Consider the following 12,894-nt stretch of genomic DNA (forward strand, 5'->3'; position numbering starts at 1 on the left):
TAAGGGATTTTTCTTGTTTCGTTTTATATAATTATATAGATATATGTATAATAGATAGCCAGATTTTAAATGTTTAGGTAATTAGTTTTAAACAAAATATTTTAAAATTAGAGAATCATGTTAGACATTTTAACACAGCACTTCTTGTTTTTTATTTATGAAATATAATTGAATATTTTAAGCATAATAAAGTATTAAGAAGTCATTATTCTTTTAAAATTAAAAGTCTTAAACCTGCAGTTAATAGTTATGACGTATATTACGTTAATATGTATATTTAATTTAAAATGTTACAAATATACATTGTATTTTTTATTTAGTTAAATAATAACAACTTGGAAAGCTGCTGAGTTTATGTTTTATTTATTTATTTTTTAAATGTTATTTCACATGCAGAAAAGTATATTAAAATAACAACAATTAACTGTTATTACTCCGATATACATAATATTTGTGTAATAGGTAGGTATTATAATGACGGTCATATGTGAACTCTTTAAAGAATTTTCTAATTTGTTAAAATAATTTCGTTATTATTAATTGTAGTGTTTACGTAATGTAAAAAAAAAGATAGCTGGAATGTCTTTATATAATGTATATAATAATATTTACAAGAACACATATTATGTTTATATTATAGGTATTTAGTGTGGGAGTAGTCATTTTTCAATGGTAATTCAGCATACAAGTATGTGTTGATAAATAGAAGCTGTCAAGGACGACGAACGTAGTTCTTTTTTAAACGTTTGATTTTCACCTTTTACCCTCAACGAGTACTGCCGCCAGGTCATAATCAGTAGATCTTAAATTGCAAAAACCAAAAACAATTTATAAAAAATTATAGAGAAAATCGTGACCTAATGTTATTACAATTAACATTATGACGGGCTATATTGTGTTTTCATGAGCCTGAGGTTTGAGTATCCCGAGGCCTGCCAATAGAACGTTCCCATAGACCTCACTTTGCAATCATTTTATCAACAATGATTTCATGGATTTTTCATAAATATTTTAATGGCATAATAATACCTACTGTATGGACATAAATGATTATTTACTCTAGAAATATGTTTTAGCATTATATACAATGATCACTGAGAATATAACGTTTACAATATGATTTAATTAACAATTGTGGTTATTTAAAAAATGTTTCTCATAAAATCTAAATACTGAATCACACAACACAATTCCCCATTATAATGGTATAATTTAAAATTATATAAGTAATACCAAAATAATTTTTTTCGAAAACACTTATTCGTCGAAAATACGATATAAATATTTCAATAGTATACCAATGTTTAATCTTAAAAATGATTAAACCTAATTCAAGTTTTATTTAAATTAAGTTTCTTATTAAAAAAACCAAAAAATACAACAGTGATTCGATACAATTAAATAACAATAAGTAATTCCTCATGAAATAGCTTAAAGTACAGTACCTTTTAATTCATTATTGCTAAAGTATTATTTAGGTGAAATTACTAAAAGCAATTTTATTTAATTCAAACATTTAATTCGTCAGTTATGTCACCTATCACTCCTACTATAATCACAGCTAATAGTATAATGTAATATAAAATAAATATACGTATATGCATACTGTGGCAATATTTTAGTAATGGAAAAGTTAAATTTTATAACTATTACTTCATTGGAATTGGCCAATAAAACAGAATATTATCACGATCATTAAGAACAAGGCAATTTTTTGTTTTGTTATCGATATTATACTATTTTCTTATCAACCAGCATAAATCAGTTCTCGTGAAAGCCCGCGGGGTGCTAAAAAATATAAAAAGCGGCTGTATCTGTTAATATGTATTAAAATATTTAAAATATTAATTAAATACACAGAGTGGTCTACACTAACTATACGAGCCAGCGTAACTTATTTTTAATTTAATTTTATAGTTTTCTAATTTCGTCTTATTATTCTTAAATATATTGAATACTTTTCTACATATTATATGCGTATTATTACATGTCAAATTGTATGCTATACATAATGATAATATGTATTTTGCAAATGTATTACATTATTTTATGTGCAGCGCGTGGAGACTTTAAGAGGCGTAAAATTTACTGTAAGTGAATTAGTGAATACGAAAGTTTTTTTGAAGAATTTCCATACAGTACTCATACTTTCTTCAGGCATAAAATAATATACAATACAAATATCAATAACATCGAACGGTCAATTTACCGTTTGGTCAATAAAACATCATCAATGAGCATGTACTTATCACGCAACAATGTCTACATGGTTTTTATCCTTATTTAGTTACTTACCCTATAAGATGATGAGTTTGTACTTTTTTTTTCCGTATTTTTCGAATTGTTCTGTAAAAAGAATATACATCATAGATTAGTAAAATATTGCAAATAAATAATAAATATATTTTAATCAGTTATAAGTGAATAGCGAAAATTCGTTTGAAATAAAAAAACGATTAAGTGATTACAGAAGTAAAAACAATGCGTTTCTGTTAAATAAAACATTTTTATCCACTTTCTCTCGATTCCTTATCGAGTGACACGAGCTGATCTTAAATACGGATGACACAGTACTTATATATAAAAAAAATCCTGCTGAAGGTAAACGACCCCGCTCGAGTCAGTTAGCCTACATTTAAACTTTTGCGGAAAATATTTTTATAATAAAAATCCATTGACAACATGAATACAACACATCATAGATACCGGATTATTAAAATACCTATTTTATATTTTCGTGTATGTTTTATAAAATTCGCAATGTACTAAAAAAAGCACTTAAAAAAAAAATGATATTAATTTAACGTTCAAGATGAATACGTCATAAACTCATCATGACTAATAAGTATGAAAACACCACAATTTATCGGCAAACATCGCATTACGGTGAACAGGAAAGAGGAAAAAGTTATTATCTTTTGTCAATCGATACTTTCAAACCTTTTGTTTTTTAATTTCTCACATATATGATCAAACCAATAAAATAAACGTATTTAATATACGTGGTTACAATGATCTGCAGTAATCACTAATCAGTAATCACAATTCAATTATTATCTAAATGAGTATTTTTATTAATTCTTTCGACGAGAATTTAATGTTGATTTCAAAAGCGTAAATTAATTTCCGATTTCTATTATATGATTAAAATCAATTTACAAATAGAAGGATTTCGTTTTTCTCGTCTCATAAGATTCTGATACTTCTCTTTCCTCTCTCTCATTCTTTCACTCATACTGCACTCTTGCAAACCTCGTGGAATTGCTTATTTCTCACGCGGATTTCAATTATTGTTATTATCATATACATCTAAAACCACAAGCGGTACTGATGCAATTCAAACCGTTAATACACTTATATGTATATAGGTAAATACAACACACAAATTGCAAATATATATACACATACTCGACTCTGTACTTGACGGATATGAAGTAATATCGGCAATGAGAGAAGTGAATCTTTCCAGTGACGTATCTACATTCTACATACAATATGCAAATGCATGTTCAATTGAACTAAAATCATTGCCAAATGTAGTTAGACCGTTTTTTTTTATAATAAACCATTCACTTTCACTTGATATGCTTAAGTATGTGTCTCGAAAAAAAATAACACACAACGAAGTAGACAAAATGTACTAACTATACAATACGTAATAATATAGTTCCTACTTCATAGCGGTAGATTTAGTTATATTGATATACCCTAACATTCCAAAAACGAAAAATCGTCGAATTATAAACATCGACGAATACGTGAACCGTTTGATATTATGTTCTAGTTAGTGAATGGTCTGCAACGGTTTCTTGTCGATTTTTCTCATTGTATACGCCCTTTGGGTTAATTTCCTTCGTTTTTTTCAATACTGTACGAATTTCGTATACGATTCTCATGATTTATAGAACATTTACTGTAAACAATTCACTAAAGTTGTTATACAACATCGTTGTTGACCGATAAAAAACCAATAGTGTGTATATCGCTGTAAGCATTTTTATTTCTCATCGCTATAGTAGCCCGTAGGCCGATACGGATCGTCGGACATCACAGTTCTCCTCCAGTCGACAGGAAAAAATACTCCTTGTAATGATTATCGTTTTTCCATTGCTGTCTTTATGCACCGGAAGAGTAAATTAACAAGGTCAATGGTTCGGAGACGAAGCAATTTAAACTCAAATGACTGCAGCAGCAGTGCAATATATTTCTTACGTATTGATGCGGTTTAAAATCAGTTGGGAGATGATTTTAGATGGGCAAACAACGAATAGTTTTTATAATAAAACCATTTAGTTCCATGTTCAATTTGGTACTTGACACCTGCCAAAGGAACTTAAACATTACGTAAATGACGTAAGACTCAAATTTTTTTGTATTATAATTTATGACACTAGTTTAAATGATGATTGTTAAAATCAAAAATATTAATTTAACACTTAGTGATACAATTATTTCCATTATTCTATTATTATTTTTCTCTTTGTAGACCAGTAAACAATAGTTTTACAATATTTTGTTGGTTGTATTGACAATATATTTATTGTATACTTCATAGAATAAATAGTAATTAATAATTATTAATTTTAGTCTGTGAAAGCCAATTAGTTTTTCAAACCCCGGTCACTTTAAATCACCACACAAAAACAAAACTAAAATAATATTTGAACACTTAAAAGTTGTATTTTATTATTTTTAACTGACACTCCATTTCTATACAAGCTTAAACTTTTGCCAATTTAAACAATGTTCTAACTATACTATATATAATTGACAATCATACGGTCAGACATTTCTTTTATGTTTATAGTTGCTTTCTTCGACCGTAAATACTAAATATTCAAATTTAGTTTCTATTTTTCTACTTTAAACAATTTTAATACGTCGTGTGCAATCATGGATATGTGGTCGCAAACAAAGCGACGGGTACCTACATAGAAAATGCATTTGAAAATAATGTCAATATGTAATACGTTTAGTTTTACGAATATATTATATTATGTTTACGAGAAAATAACCGTGAGCGAATATTAAATTCTCATCAACGCCGCCTGTCCTTGGAAGGTCGTACCTACATCATAATGGTGTGTGTACCAAACGCGCGTAGGTACCACTGTATACATCAGACATACATAATATTTATTTAATATACCTCTTTTATACTACTGCTAATGTGTTGTGTACAATATGGTTTTCGAGAGTATGCGAAATTACGATCTTCGAGTATGCAGGTATACGTTTTAAATATTTTTACATAAAACAAGGCACGTGATGATCGTTTGTACCTACATATATATGTATGATGTTTGAGGGGCCCCCCATTGTTCGCTCACAGTTCACGACGGTCAATTAAACAACGGCGTCAATTTCACAACACCCAAAACAATACGCCGTGTAATATTTCAATACCGAAATAATACTGAGTTGGTCTATTGTTTTCCTGGACCACGATAGTATCGTGTACCACGAGTCCACGACCCGCCCTGGAAAGAACGTTGAGAAATTTTAATTGTTATGAATTATGCTATAAACTACCAGCGACGACGACGGCGTGTTCAAACGGTGGAATAGATTTCAATTGTTTGAAGATATCATATTATTTCGAGAAAAATTTTAAATGTCAAAATGAAATCTATATAACCTAACTATGAGTTGTAATAGGCCAACCGAAAATGATAACTAGTCTCAACAATTTACAGCGGTATTTGCTCTTGAAAAACTGGTTTGAAATTAGAAAATAAACATTGGTAGTTAATAATAATAATTGTCATCATATGAGCAATGTATATAATTTGGCGTATCTATATAAATATAGATGGGGATATATACATTGCCTAAATATGATTATATAAAAAAATAAAATATTTAATCTTCATATTATCATAATATGTAGTATACTTTAAATTCTAGTTTATTTTTAATGTGATTTCTAATTTTGCAGCACTTTATTTAGGCAATGGATAGCAATAGTCACGAAGATATTTTCAGTATGGTTCGTAATAAATTAACCAAAACATAAAATAGTTAGTTGCTATACGCAGATACACGTCTAAACTCGTATAACAGTACTACAGTACAATAGTAATATAGTGAGTGTAGCTTATAATATCATAATGCAACAATTATTTTGCACTAAAAAAAATATAAATAATAAGTAAACAATAGTTATTACTGTTTATTATAATAACGCCAATGATGGTTATGCATGGATTGAATAAATCAGTTACGGTGGAAAGTTTGATTAAAAAACGAAAGTTTAAAATGGATAATCTATTTACATAAGAAATTTGAGAATGTTAGGGCGCTAGTACGTAAGTACGTTACATGAACCGTAAGTTGTGTTATTTTTCACTTATACCAACGTACGATGTAAAACAAATGGTTCCCACGGTATCCTGGTTAGTTTTGCAACTGCGTATAAAATCTTGCAGAACAAGGTTCGCTACGATGGAGTTTGCCTCGTAATACATCAATAGCCGTGTTGTGTGTGTGTGTGTGGTGGGTCATTATGCGATCTCGAGACGATTAATCATTCGACCCGAGGTCCTATATAGATATCCGTAATATGAATGTGTACATATATATATCTATACACATACACGCGTCGTAAATATACGATCTAGAAATTGGCGGCAAAGGCTTCTTTAGATTTCCGATCTAACTAGAGCGTGACAAAGATATGTGATTGCATAGGTTATTAGTTTATTAGATATACGGTTTAGAAAAAAATTATAATTTACAATGGCATGTGAAAATAATTAATAAAAAAAAAAATGGAAAAATGATTATTAAACTAATTCATTCTTCAAAGAAACTGTCGCATTATAAAATGGCTTAAGATACTGTCGCAGTGGGGCACAAAAATCACGATATATATTCTAGTTCTCACGTAAGACGATTTTTCATTCATGTACTATTGTCGTGAATTCATGATATTATACTATATTTTTTTTTTAACTTTCACAATAAATATAGGTAAGTACAGTTGAATATTCTGCAATTAAATATTTATAAATAACAATGTATTGGGATAAAGTTGCTTGCATATTTTTTCATTATTTATATTATTAGTAGGTAGTAATAATGGCTAATAAAAAAAATAAAAAAAATATTTTTTAAAATATTATTTTTTTTAATAATAAAAACTCTTGGAGAGTTGCAATGTCAATGAAGAAGAAGTTTAAGTCGGTAGTAATAGAAGTATTGATTACCATTACTCAAAAACGATTAGCCCTGCTCATAAAACGATAGCTAAAGTTGAAATTTCACGGTGATTGAGATTCGTACAGATGTGTCATTACCCATTAGGTTCTCACAATTCGTAAATTTGAGATTCAACCAAACAATATCTACAAAGGGTCTCCTCCGAGGGTATAGTACCTACTTAGTGGTATACTGGTATAGTATAATACCTGAAATATCAAGAAACCAAAATTGATATTATTATTACAGTGGATTATAGGTACGCCATCATACGCCATCACGTTGACGATAATATAATATAATATAATAACGATGAGGGGAAAAAAGCGGTCAGATCGACGATGACCCAAATGTACTTGCACACAAACACAATATACACAAGCAGAAACGCACAATAACAACACACCTAACGACGGATGAGATTAAATTCTATTATAATTTATAATATATTATATTATACTCGTCGAGAGGCGTTCCTAACAACAGGCGCTTTTGTCCCTCGCTCACCTCTTCCTCGCCCATAAGCCCTCTTGTGGGTTTGTCGTCGTCGTCGGGTATATAGGATATCTGCCTGGCATGCGACCTTGAACGGAATACTCCAATGGCGACGACAACAACAACAAATGGGTTCGCAGCTGCAGCAACTCTACCTTCCTACCTACCTATACAATGTATATTAATATATAGGGTGTCTCGAGACATTTGTATTTTCATACAGGTTCGTTGGCGTTGTATAATACATGCTATATATAGGTAGGTACTTCACTACTTATCCTCCACCTAGCTAAAATTTGATAATTACAAATCATAATTTGTAGGTCCTATACGTTGTATTTATTTAAGAAATGCAGTACTAAATAGAGATCAAAAAACATTTTTCTACAGCTTGTAAATCATACCTCACCATAACGTTCATCAATATATTGTTGAAATGATTTTAAAAATACGTGTTGACCCTTTCCACACACATTTTTGTATCAGACGACCAAGACCATAGCGGGACAGGACAGAAGAGGGGTATCCATTATGAGATTATAAAAACAAAGTTTGCAACACCAAAAATGTGAACCAAATTGCGCCACTGAGACATCCTATATACATATCACGCATAACTCAGGCATCACGGGTGTGAGTAAAATGTAGGTACCTACATTGTGCCCGCACGCGCAGACGCATATTACGACCCGCGAAATGCGTCGGAATGCTTCCAAGGCAAACGGGTCGCGATCCACAACTACGCTGCGGCACCGCTCGCTCCTGTGATTTACCCCCGGCCGCGGCCACGCGATCACCCCGTAAGTGCTCGTATTTGTTGTGTTATTTTTCCAGCGTTCCCTCCTCGTCTTGAACGCGATCGCTGTTTGATAACTGGCTAATGCGCTCACTGTTGTAGGTGTGTATATATACATATATATTGAAATATTGTAAATACCGCCGGTACTATGTACAATATATATGTTATATATACACTTTAATAATATTCCATATGACGCAAATTATTTTTGGTAGACAAACACATATTTTAACAATTAACAAGAATCATTTTTCATCAAGTCGACATATTAATTGAAAACACTGAAGTAAGTCTCTTCTCCGTTTTAATATATTATAATATTATGTTAACATAGAAGAAACAAGTTAAATTAATTTAATTTTTAAAACTGAAATATTATGTTTTTATAATACAAATTATTGAACTTCGATGCCATTCATTGCATAATATTGTGATCTATTGATATTATAATTGGTAAGATATGCCTGTTATGAAATAATAACTACAGTATTGAATTATTTCATAATATAAACATTGCAAAATCATCGGAAGAACCTTTTTTTGCGAAATATGCGCAGTTTGCATTTAATTTTTGGCTGTCGTTTCCTGGTTGTACACACACGCATAAGTGCACACACCTATATGGAGGTGAGAATGATATTATTTTTGCACTTGAACATATTGTAAAGACTAATGAGTAACCACGTAAATACGACTTGAAACAGCGCGTAGGTCATATCCTCATATATATGCACATATTGTTGTATGATGATGTTCTAAATATTTAGTATTCGGAAAACGATCGTAAATTGTAGCGACTGAAGGTAATTCCTACAAAAATACCATTTTTTTTTTCAATAACGGAAACAATAACCACGCGTAAACCTAAACGACAATAATATTTGCACGGTTACACATTATAGGTAGGTACAGTGCAAGCAGGTGCATGCAACAATGTACTAACCCTATCATTAGCGACATTCAATGTTTCATAAACCTACTCTTTCGCCGAATCCAATAGATAATGTTCGAATGCAAGATTATCGTCATGTGTATGTAAATAGTGCAATACAAATAAAAATGCAAAAAGTCTCTTACATCACAAAGTGTCTTTTAAAGGCTATAATTAATGTTGATAAATTGAAAAAACTAAGGAACGTGCTAAAATTCTGTCCAGTTAGGTACTATAAACTAAACATAGGCATATACATAACTACATAAGCATTGGACTGCTGGATTCTGAATTCAACATGTATCGTATAATATGTTATTAACTGTTAAAATAACATATAATATCGTAGTCCACCATACATAATAATATATGGTCATAAACTTATAACTCATATTATAGTCATAAATATTGTAAACTTATATGTATTTATTATAATACATTATTGTATTTTAGTTATTACATTTTACAATATGAATAAAATCAGAAATACCTCGGACCTGAAACATTGTTTTTTCACATTCATGTGACTCTTATTGTATAGATATGATGGATTTTTAATCGACTTAGTCGCCAAAAAACCAGTTGTATACTGAATTTTTAAAATTGAGACATCGATGTTTTTTTAAGATATTCAGGCGGCATACATGTGGCCTACGTCAGGATGTGTATATAATATACGATATGCAATTGATGGAATGTAAATCGTGGTTGGCAAATCTCGTGGAGCACGTAGGCACTCGGGTCACGAACATTATGCGCGAACATAATTTCCTTCTTTTGTATGAGGCGAAATAGTAATCTTTAGAGCACGTTTAAGTTTGTTTTTGCATATTCGATATGAATTAAAAAACGACGACAACCTTTTGTAGTGTTGTGGGCGTTTGACTATATAGTGATGCCTCGGCAAGGATGAATGATTTCTGAAATCGTCGTCGAATACCATTGTGTCGAGTATGCGAATTTATTATTTAAATTTATTCAAGGTGTAGTATCAATTCATTGTACGAATAAAAACGAAAAATCGTGTCTATAAACTGGTAGGTATAGACATACGTGCTGTACACATGGTTTCAGTCAAACAAACTCAATTCGTTAAAATCGTACTGATTATAAAAATAGTCAGAATAAAAAAAATAATATTTCAAATCGAGAACTACATACAAAAATGTAATTACACTGTACAACTTGTCAATTTCATGTACGGTAAGTTAATTTTGGTAGTTAGTAAATTTACAATCATTTCATATTTCTTTTGGACCATCTTGGTTTGAATTAGAGAAACTATATTATAACATTTTACAGTTAAAGAGCATTATGAACTCTCAAAATGTTAGAAATTACATTTGTTAGTATGTTTATATATAGGACGATGTAACCAAAAATAATGATGGTTTCATTAAATATTTTACAGCGAACACAAAATATGTGCCTTTAAAAGGCAGTGCTTATTTATTTTTGACATCCGTAAGCAATATTATTTTCATATACTCGAAATAATTTTAATACATTTATTGCGATTGCAATACATATGTACAAAATAAGATCTTATTAAAGATGATATTAGTTGACAAACATAACATGTCTTATTATTATTACTCAAATTAAACAAACACAGATACAGATGGTAAGCTTATACGCTTACAAGTTACAATCGGCCATAATAAAAAGTGAAAGGAATAAATGAAAAACTATAATGGGTTCATATATACATACATATTATACACACTATATATAATATATATACCTGTTATGTATTACATTCGTGTAAGTATATCTCATGTGATTACACCACTTTGTAGTTTATATATACCTATAATAGTAGATCGTATTGCTGCGGTGTCTTGAAACGAAATCTAGAAAATTGAAATTATATTCTAAGAGAGATTTATTATTTTGAAATCGTATGCATTATAAGATATAAGTGCAATTTAAATTATTAATTATTAGTACTATTACTATACTAGGTTGGTGAAACTAAATCGACTATCAAAAGTATAGATTATGATATAGCCATCAAATAGGTATATAAAATTTAAATACTATAATATTATGTAAGATTTCTCTATGCGAAACGACAGCATTATTTTTTATTGAAAATAAAAATCAGTAACGTTTAATTAAAAGATTCTTTATAATTTAAATTAAAAATACATCTAGCAATAACCGGTGAGGTCCGCAGCGTGAAATTTCATCCTGAAAATATCAACATTACACGATATTATGAATAATAATGGCCATTACACTAGACGTATTTTCTTCTAAAACTATACTACGCGGGCCATGGATATAGTAATATAGTATCATCATCAGTTATCACCTCATGTGTGCTTCACATAAGGTTTCAGTACTACGTCAGCTGCCAAGTATATCAAAACAGTAATAATAAATTCAATAATTAAAAAAGATCAAACTTTGTCAAATAAAATGATTTATAAAATGTAGGTAAATTAAATTTCAAAAAAATATATCAAACTCTTTACGATCTATATAAATTAACAACTATTTAAATTTTAAATTAATAAAATACAAATAAAACTACTTATAATGAAAAAAAACTAAAAAGGTAAAATAGGTGGATAAATAAATAATGATAAAATATATAATATGTTATGAATTTAATTTAATGATATTGATTTTTTTAATTGTTGTAAGTTCTATTTCTGTTGCAATATTAGCCAACTTTACAAACTCTTGGCTCATATACAAATATATAAAAAATATTCCAAATGCATAACGAATTGAAGTAATGAAAAAATAATTGTAAAATAATACTAATCGAAACGTTATTTGTTAAGATTCCCAAGTTATTAAGATTCCTAGTATTATCAATACATAATGATTCATTAATCGTCGTTTGAATTTAATTGATAATTCTTTAACAATTTGTCTTAAAGAATTGATTGTAGGTATACCATACATAAGCACACAGGCCCAATGGATCTAGATAATATAATATCCTACTTTATTTTTTAGACAGCCTCAATTTCGGCCTTCTCCACTAGATCGCAATAACTCCATTTTTATAACTTATATTTTAAAAGCAAATTAAAAACTGTCGAAAACATTTTTAATTCATGAATTTATGAATTAGTCATATTATACATTCTATAGGTACAAGCTCGTGGTGTTCATGATGAATTATTGAAATATAATTTGTTGTATTATAATATTATAGCCGTGAACTTGACGATGAAACGTATGGCGCAGTTTGGCCCGCTAAATAGTCGAAAATGAGCAGCCGGGTACCGCACCGTCGCCTCTGGTCGCTGGCAAATCGTTCTGCGGGGGCAGGAGGGAGTGGAGCGTACCGAATCATTCCGCTCGAGTTATCCGTCGCCGCCGGTGAACCTTATCGCGTGCGCAAGCAGGTGTCACTATCGATAACGCCATGTCCCACTGCAGGCAACAGCGGCGTCCGTCTTCGGTGTCAGATATAATTTTTTTATCGTTAAATAATAATATCCACCCC

General features: G+C 30.1%; 1 protein-coding gene across 3 annotated transcripts in view; it reads right to left on the bottom strand.

Annotated features, from left to right (window-relative positions):
* The window catches only part of LOC111033704, a 61,057-nt gene that overhangs the window by 22,760 nt on the left and 25,403 nt on the right, over positions 1-12,894 (bottom strand). For all 3 annotated transcript variants that reach the window (XR_002604456.1, XM_022314580.1, XM_022314581.1), the window contains one exon: positions 2,296-2,346. The gene's annotated coding sequence lies outside the window, so the exon portion shown is untranslated. The remainder of the gene's footprint in view (positions 1-2,295; positions 2,347-12,894) is intronic.

The sequence above is a fragment of the Myzus persicae genome, unplaced genomic scaffold (genome assembly GCF_001856785.1).
Source record: "Myzus persicae strain clone G006 unplaced genomic scaffold, MPER_G0061.0, whole genome shotgun sequence".
In the NCBI taxonomy this organism is placed as follows: Eukaryota; Metazoa; Arthropoda; class Insecta; order Hemiptera; family Aphididae; genus Myzus; species Myzus persicae.